This window comes from Jaculus jaculus, chromosome 9 (assembly GCF_020740685.1).
Source record: "Jaculus jaculus isolate mJacJac1 chromosome 9, mJacJac1.mat.Y.cur, whole genome shotgun sequence".
NCBI lineage: Eukaryota > Metazoa > Chordata > Mammalia > Rodentia > Dipodidae > Jaculus > Jaculus jaculus.
The window spans coordinates 122,908,530-122,918,195 of record NC_059110.1 but is presented as its reverse complement, the minus strand read 5'-3'; positions in this window follow the sequence as shown (position 1 = coordinate 122,918,195).

Here is a 9,666-nt window from a genome sequence, read left to right as displayed (position 1 = left end):
CTACCAGCCGGGCTGTGGCGGGGTGCAGCGGCGGCCAGGGAAGGAAGTTTCTGGGAGACCCCTCCCTGTAGGTGCGGCCGCCCTGCCCGGCCCGGCCCGCGCATGCCCTGGCGCCCGCAGCCCGCTCCGGCACAACCAGTCTGGGAGGAGAGGGCAGAGCCCGGGCGGGGCGCGCGCCACTCCCACGGCGTTACACCCACTCGCTCGGAAGGGAGCGCGCGGTCTCACCCAGATGGGGAAACGGCGAGGCGCACGCAGGTCGGAGGCACCCAAGCAGGTCCAGGCACCCCTGCTAAGAGGCCGCGGCCCTACAGCCAGGCTTTGCCAACACCTGCAGCCCTCAGAGGCCCGCTATCAGCCAGGCCCCCACCCATGGCTCGGTCGGCCAGGAGAGGTGGGGCAGCCAGGGCCTGCCTGCCAGTCTGCTCTCCCACAGGGGCAGCTGGTACAGTCAACAGAGGCAACAGAATTTGGTTTGGCCTTTTTTTTTTTTGGTTGTTGTTGTTGTTTTGAGACAGTCCAAGCTGGCCTTGAATTTGAGGTAATCTTTCTTCACCCTCCCAAATGCTATGATTACAGGCCTGAGCCACCACGCCTAGCTGGCACCTAACATTTCATTTTTTTAAATATATATTTTACTTATTCATGTATTAGAGAGAGAATGGGCGCACCAGGGCCTCTAACCACTGCAAATGAACTCCATGTGCATCTGGATTTTTTGTGAGTACTAGGGAATCAAACCTCTGTCCTTAGGCTTTGCAGGCAAGGGCCTTTTTTGTTTTTTTTTGAGGTAGGGTCTCACTCTAGCCTAGACTGACCTGAAATTCAGGATGTAGTCTCAGGGTGGCCTTGAACTCATGGCAATCCTCCTAACTGCCTCCAGAGTGCTGGGATTAAAGACATGAGCCACTATGCCTGGCTTAGGGATTTTTTTTTTTTTTTTTTGAGGGGATAGGGCCATCTTAACCACTAATGGATCTTTTCAGCCCCTGACATTTTATTTTATTCTTTAATTAATTAATTAATTTATGAAAGATGTGGAGAGGGAGACAATATGGGTGCAACAGAACCTCCTGACACTGCAAATGAACTCCAGACACAGGTGTACTTTGTGCATTTAGCTTTACGTGGGTACTGGGGAATTGAACCTAGGCTGGCCAGCATCTTTGATCACTGAGCCATCTCTTCAGCCCCGCACCTGACATTTTCTTTTCTTTTTTAATTTTTTTTTTTACTCATTTTTATTTATTTATTTGAGAGTGACAGAGAGAGAGAGAAAGGGAGAGAGAGGATGGGAGCGCCAGGGTTTCCAGCCACTGCAAATGAACTCCAGACGCGTGTGCGTCCCCTTGTGCATCTGGCTAACATGGGTCCTGGGGAATCTAGCCTTGAACTGGGATCCTTAGGCTTCACAGGCAAGCGCTTAACCACCAAGCCATCTCTCCAGCCCGCACCTGACATTTTCAAAAGTAGGTGTGGACCAGGGAGATGGTACAAACACCTGCTGCACAAATGTGACACTCTGAGCTTGGATCCCCAGAACCTCTGTAAGTCAGATAGCTCAAGTGTCTGTGATGTCAGTGGTCTGAACTGGGATGGGAGGTAGAGACAGGAGAATCCCTGCGCCTGTTGGGCCTGCTGCCCTAGCATACCCAGCAGTGAGAAGCAAAGTGCCTTAGAGAAGGTGAAGGCAAGGGGGGGGACACCCAGATTTGTCCTTTTATGTTTGCTTGTTTTCTGAGGTAAAGTCTCACTCTACCCAGGCTGATCTGGAATTCACCATGAAGTCTCAGGGTGGCTTCAAGCTCACAATGACCCTCCCACCTCTGCCTCCTGAGTGCTGAGATTAAAGGGGTACACCAACCACACCCTGCCCCCAAGTTTGTCCTTTGACTTCCACACATGGGCTATGGCATGCATATCTAGAACTCGTTCATGAACACACAGACACACGGCACACAAACACAGAAGTAAGTGCTACCCACCTGGCTCCCTAGGACTCCACCAGGGGTCCCATGCACCCCAGCTCTGTCACTGTGGTTGGCTGGGTGTCACCACCTGTCCATGGCTCAGAGCTGGATGCATTGGAACATGTATCACTGGGGTTGTGTCAGAAGGATCTCAGGCCACCCTCGGCACACCCCCCTCACACACCACCAGAGCTGGCTAGGCCCTGGCTCCAGCAGAGCCCTCTGAACACCCATGGTGCCCTGGTAACCTCCTCTGCCTTGTTTTCCTGGTGTAAGAGCCACCTGGTGGATTCTACCAAATCTGGCTGTGTTGTCAACAAACATACTGGTTTAGTGGTCTTTCCCTCCTATCAAGAGCCAAGGATGAGGTTGGAGAGATGGCACAGCTGTTAAAGGGGCTTGCTTTCAAAGCCAGAAAGCCTAGGTTTGAGTTCCTAGTACCCACAGAAAGCCAGATGCACAAAGTGTTGCATGTGTTTGGAGTTTGTTTGCAGTGGCAAGAGGCTCTGGTATGCCCATTCTCTTCTCTCTCTTTCCTTGCACACACACACACACACACACACACACATATATATATATATTTTTTTGTTTTGTTTTAAACATATAAATTGTGGCTGGGGGGGTGGATGGAGAGATGCTCATTAGCAGTTAAGGCATTTGCCTGCAAAGCCAAAGGACCTCAGTTGGATTTCCCAGGACCCACATAAGTCAGATGCATGCATCTGGAGTTCATTTGCAGTGGCTGGAGGCCCTGGTGCACCCATTCCCTCTCTTCCTGTCTCTGCCTCTTTCTCTCTCTCTCTCTCAAATAAATAAATAAAAATAAAGTTTAAAACTTGTTTAAAAACTTTTGGCTGGATGTGGTGGCTCACACCTTTAACCCCAGCACTTGGGAGGCTAAGGTAAGGTCACTGTGAGTTTGAGGCCAGCCTGAGACTATATAGTGAATTCTGTGAGTCAGCCTGGCTCCCCTCCCTCATTCTAAGGCCCTGCTCAAGAACCTTCCATGGATGGGCTGTGGCTCTTTTGGAAGCCTTCTGAGAACTTTACATTTGGGTTGGAGGAGGATCAAGGGGAAGGGACACAGTCACACAGGTTTGGAGCTTGGATAACCTAGCAGGCCTGGACAAGGACAGAACATAGGGAGGCTTTCCCAGCAGACAAGAAACCAGGAACCAAGAGTGGGCCTTGGCCACAGGCCCTACCCAGTGGAACAAAAGAGGCTCCATGTCATGGACAAGCCATTGAACTTGGTCCTGGAGAGAGGATTCGGAAGTCCCTCATTCCAGAGGAAAGAGGCTGACAGGGCAGTAGAGGTGGGGAGGACCACATGCCAGACCAAGCAGCCACAAGAAACACGGTGGCCTGCATGTCCACTATTGCACCAAAGATGCAGGCTACTAGGCCTCCATCCCAGCCACTCTCCACTTGAGTCCTGGTGATAATTTCCTCATAACCACATATGCAATCAATTATTCTCAGAAGGGGAGGGACAGTTAAGTGATGGTAAGCCAGCCCTTACCATAGGCGTCTCTTCTCAGGCCCACACCCACACAACCACTTTCTTTGACCTTTGAGAGGAGTCCCTCCCTAGAAGACGGTGCTCCCAGAGGTAGGGCAAGGAGACAGGAGGTTCCTAGACTCTAGCCAGCCTGGACCACTGAGTTTCACTCTTCTGCAGAAGCCCTCCAGGCAATGAATTAGCATTTGAGCAAGGATGGTGAGTGTAAGGGTTAACTCACCTCAAGAAAAACAAGAACCAAGTTCCTCACATGACTGTCTAATGCCCTAGTAAATCAACTAGCTGCCAGGCCAGGCCTGCCCAAGCAGCAGGTAGGATTATCCAGGCTCTGAGATGGCCTGTCACTGTAGGGTGTTCCTGCTCAGATGGCAGCCACCATACCCCCAAGAATAAATCTTAGAAGCTGGGCGTGGTGGCACATGGCTTTAACCCCACTACTTTCGGGAGGCAGCAGTAGGAGGATGACGGTGAGTTTGAGGCCAGCCTGTGACTATGCAGTGAAGTCCAGGTCAGCCTAGGCTAGAGTGAGACCCTACCTCCAAACACCAAAACAATTCCATCTCACTCCTGTCAGATTGGCTACCATCATGAAAATAAATGACCATAAATGCTGGTGAGGATGTGGAAAAAGAGGAACCCTTCTACACTGTTGGTGGGAATGCAATCTGGTCCAGCCATTGTGGAAATCAGTGTGGAGGTTCCTGAGACAGCTAAAAATAAATATGGTAATATGATGCAGCTATAGTACTCCTAGGCATATATCCTAAGGGCTCATCTCACTACCTTAGAGGTACTTGTTCAACCATGTTTATTGCCACTCAATTCACAATAGCTGGAAAATGGAACCAGCCTAGATGTCCCTCAACTGATGAGTGGATAATGAAGATATGGCACATTTATACAATGGAATTCTACTTAGTAGTAAAGAAAAATGAAATTATGAAATTTGAAGGAAAATGAATGGATCTGGAAAGGATTATACTAAGTGAGGTAACCCAGGCCCAGAAAGCCAAGCGTCACATGTTCTCTCTCATATGTGGATCCTAGCTACAGATGATTGGACTTCTGTGTGAGTAGGAAGAAATTTCAGTAGCTTAAGGCCAGTAAGCTAGAAAAGAGATATAAAGAGAAGAGAAAGGAAGGGAGGTGGGTATTTACACACACACACACATACAGAAATAGAAATAGGGCTGGGGGTGGCTCAGAGGTTAAGGCATTTGCTGCAAAGCCTAATGACTGAAGTTTGATTCTCCAGTACCCACATAAAGCCAGATGCACAAAGTGGCATGTGCATCTGGAGATCATTTGCAGCGACTACAGGGGAAGTTACAGGTCAGCCTAGAGTGAGACCCTACCTTGGAAAACCAAAGAATGAACAAACAAACAAACAAACAAATAAATAAAAGAATTCTGGAAGGCAGCTCTGGTCTAGCAACGAGACAGGGTACCTCAATGTTCAGCCTTTCCAGGCCCTTGCACCACCTCGCTTTCAATCCTTCCTTTCTCCTATGCTGGCCTCCCCTTGAACAGAGATGCCTAATGTCAACTGTCCCCAGGGTGGTTCCAGCCCTGGGGCCATTGTGATTTGGGGGACAGCATGCTACCGTTCAGTCTTGAGCCCCAGGCTGATGTGGGCATCTCACAACCACAGGGCCTGCAGACTGAGCAGAAGGCCTGAGCAGTCTGTGTAGCCCAGTTGGGTCCAAGTGCTGCTAGCCCCAGGGTGGCATGTGGCAGGCGTATCAGGGATTCTGTCCTGAGTTGCTCACTCTCCCAGGGCTCCTGCAGGAGCAGCTTTCTCCCTGCTGAAGCAGATGGCGGCAACTGTCTTTGTCCTGGGAGGCAATCCACTCCATGATAAGGAGAGGCTTTGCCATCTCAGGAAATTGCCCTCTGTTTGCACAAAATCTCTGTCATCAGACCCTTGGACCAAAGCTAAATGATCACTTCTCTTCATTATGAGGAGCAGAGGCATCCTGCACCAGCTGGGTCTGTAAGCTAGAAGAGATATAAAGAGAAGAGAAAGGAAGGGAGGGGGGTATTTACACACACACACACACACACACACATACAGAAATAGAAATAGGGCTGGGGGTGGCTCAGAGGTTAAGGCATTTGCTGCAAAGCCTAATGACTGAAGTTTGATTCTCCAGTACCCACATAAAGCCAGATGCACAAAGTGGCATGTGCATCTGGAGATCATTTGCACGTCTTCCTCTCTAGGAGGAGTCCCCTTCCATCCATACAGTTGCAGGGCTGAGGTATAAGCTGGGCCCCGGGAATCTGCAGGGCTTGTCTGGAGAATATTCTTCTGGCTGTGAGGCTGCTCAGCACTATGATGAAAGGAGTGCCAAGGGTCAGCCCAGAGAGGAACATGGGGGACATGGCCCTGCTGGCTGAAGCAGCTCAAGCAGGAAACAGAGAGGTGTTATTCCTTCAGGGCTTTTTTTTTTTTTTTTTTTTTTTTTTGGTCTTGTTTTGGGTTTTGCGAGGTAGGGTCTCAGGCTGACTTGGAATTAACTATATAGTCTCAGGGTGGCTTCAAACTCATAGCAATCATCCTACCTCTGCCTCCCAAGTGCTGGGATTAAAGGTGTGCGCCACCACACCCGACTTTGACTTCAGGGCTTCTTTAAAAAACATTATTTAGGGTTGGAGAGATGGTTTAGTGGTTAAGGCGCTTGCCTGTGAAGGCTAAGGACTCATATTCGACTCTCCAGGTCCCAGGTAAGCCAGACACACAAAGTGACACAAGTGCGCAAGGTTGTACATGTGCACAAGGAGACACACGCACTTGGAGTTTGACTGCAGTGGCTGGAGGCCCTGGTGTGCTAATTCATTCTCTCTCTGTCTCTCACATTAAAAAAAAAAAAAAAAAAAAAAGCGCAAGATAGCTGGGCATGGTGATGCACACCTTTAATCCCAGCACTTGGGAAGCAGAGGTAGGAGGATTAATGTGAGTTTGAGGCCACCCTGAGACTACACAGTGAATTCCAGGTCAGCCTGGACTAGGGTGAAACCCTACCCCAAAAAACAAAAAACAAAACAAAGCAAAAGAATGGAGGGGCTAGAGAGATAGCTTAGCAGTTAAGGCACTTGCCTGCAAAGCCTAAGGACCGAGGTTCGATTCCCCAGTACCCACGTAAGACAGATGCACAAGGAGGGGCATGCATTTGGAGTTCATTTGCAATGGCTAGAGGCACTGGCGTGCCCATTCTATCTGTCTCTCTCTCTCAAATAAATTAAATATTAGAATAAAAAAATTCTGGGAGGCATGGTATTGAGGCTACCCTGAGACTACAGAATGAGTTCCAGGTCAGCATGGGCTACAGTGAGACCCTACCTCAAAGAAAACCAAAACCAAAGCAAAACAAAAACCCCAAAGAAACAAGGCTGGGGTGTAGCTCAGTGGTAGAGTACTTACAAGAATTCTTAGTACTATAAACAAAACAAAAGAGGGGGAAAAAAGCACAGCAGAACCCCATATTGAATAGGTAGAGAAGAAACAAGGTGCTTCAGGATCCCCAAGACCTCCTCTCTTCTGGGGCCGCAGCAGACACGCATGTCTCTACCCACAGTTCCACAGATAGAACTAACGGGGGCTTAAGCTCTCAGGCGGCTGTGGATCATCCCTGCACTGCTCCCCGCCAAGGGACCCCGGAGAAACATCAGCTTGGTATATATTTTCCAGGCAGTGAAGACTCATTCAACCATCGACCCAGCATGAGAAACGTATGTGCAGTTAATGGAGGTGATCGAAGCCAGCTGCTGCCCACAGGCACCTTAAACTACTCATTCCCGCTTCCACCACAGCCAACATCAGCCTGGCAAAGAGACCATGAGGGAGAGTGCAGTCTGTGATCGCCTTGAAACCCTCTGCAGGTCTCCTGTTCAGCACAGTTCCTGATGGCATGGTTAAGGAAGGCACGAGAATCCTGCCCACAAAACACAGGGCTCCAGCCTGAGACAGTAGTCTAGCAGTTTGAAAAGGTCCTACTGGCATCCCATCAGAATTTGTCGTTTGGGAGCTGGCTGTGGTGGCACACACCTTTAATCCCAGCACTCAGGAGGCAGAGGTAAAAGGATTGCTGTGAGTTCTAGGCCACCCTGAGACTACATAGTGAATTCCAGGTCAGCTAGACCCTACCTTGAAACAAAAAAAGGGAATTTGGAACTGGAAAGATGGCTTAGTGGTTAAGGCATTTGCCTGCAAAGCCAAAGGATCTCGGTTTGACTCTCCAGGACCCACATAAGCCAGATGCACAAGGGGGTGCATGCATCTGGAGTTTGTTTGCAGTGGCAGGAGGCCCTGCTCTGTCCATTCTCTCTCTCTCAAATAAATAAATAATTTGTCATTTGAGATGGTGTGCCCTTTAATTCCCAGCAATTAACAACAGCTCTGATTGACATTTGCAGAACCCTTCCTCTGCACAGAAATGAAACCCTGACCAGAAGCCAGGGATATTTCAATACATCTCCCCGCTGGGCATGGTGGTGCACGCCTTTAATCCCAGCACTGGAGATTACATAGTGCATACATAGTGAATTCCAGGTCAGCCTGGGCTAGAGTGAGACCCTGCCTCGAAAAAAACCGAAAAAACAAAAAAATACATGTCCCCTTGGCAGTCTGGCCTCCAGCCCTCCCTCGCAGGACAGCCCCTGACCACAGTCCTTTCCCAGGTTCGGCACCTCTCACACCCATGGCACAAATGTCTCTAAGGCGCCTAGAACCGCAAGTTGGATCTTTCCAATCACTGCTATCAGATGCTGACATCTTCCAATCTGCCCTGTCTGCTTTGGGAACATTGATAAATTATGCAGGTAAACCTGATTTCCATCTGGTCTGTAGCAACAACTGTTTTAAAAATAAATAAATTAGGGCTGGAGAGATGGCTTAGCGGTTAAGCGCTTGCCTGTGAAGCCTAAGGACACTGGTTCGAGGCTCGATTCCCCAGGACCCACGTTAGCCAGATGCACAAGGCGTCTGGAGTTCATTTGCAGTGGCTGGAAGCCCTGGCACGCCCGTTCTCTCCCTCTCTCTCTCTGTCACTCTCCAATAAATAAAGAACAAAAAAAAAATTTAAAAATAAATAAATTAGCTGGGCGTGGTGGTGCATGCTTTTAATCCCAGCACTTGGGAGGCAGAGGTAGGATTGCCCTGAGTTTGAGGCCACCCTAAGACTCCATAGTGAATTCCAGGTCAGCCTGGGCTAGAGTGAGACCCTACCTCAAAAAACCAAAACAAAAATAAAATAAAAAATTAAAAATAAATAAATAAATTAGAACCAACACACATAGCTTTGCTATCTTTGGATATTTTCCTGGAACTCTTGAGAGTCCAAGGTCCCCAGCGTTTCAAGGCTGCAGACAGCAATGGGCTGTTGCATGATATGTGGTGTACAGAAAATCAGCATTGCCCAGCAGCGATGGTGAGCAGTGTCTCACTTCTGGTGGGGCTGGAGGGTGAGTTCCAAGAGCTCACATTTGACAATGTAAAATCAGGTAGGGAGATGCATCGAAGCCGGTGTCTGTAGGAGATTCTAAGGCCAGCAGTCCCTTCTCCAAAGCTAACTCTCACTGGCCTCTTAATGCTCCTTCGTGCGGAACCAGTGGTCACGCAGACAGGCGTTAGAATGGGAGTTTCCCCCTAGTCCTTTTTTGTTCATTTTTTATTTATTTGAGAGTGACAGACACAGAGAGAAAGATATAGAGGGAGAGAGGGAGAGAGAATGGGCATGCCAGGGCTTCCAGCCACTGCAAACGAACTCCAGATGCATGAGCCCCCTTGTGCATCTGGCTAACGTGGGACCTGGGGAACCGAGCCTCGAACCGGAGTCCTTAGGCTTCACAGGCAAGCGCTTAACCGCTAAGCCATCTCTCCAGCCCATCTCTTGTTTTTTGAGATAGGGTCTCACTCAAGCTCAGACTGACGTGGAATTCACTATGTAGTCTCAGGATGGCCTTGAATTCATGGCGAATCTATCTCTGCCTCCTGAGAGCTGGGATGAAAGGCGTGTGCCACCACGCCCAGCTTCTTATTTTTAACGAGAGAACAAGAGTACGAATTGGCATGCCAGAGCCTCCAGACACTGCAATTGAATTCCAGATTCATGCACCATCTTGTGTACATGCGCCACCTAGTGCGTGTCACCTTGTGCATCTGGCTTATGTGGG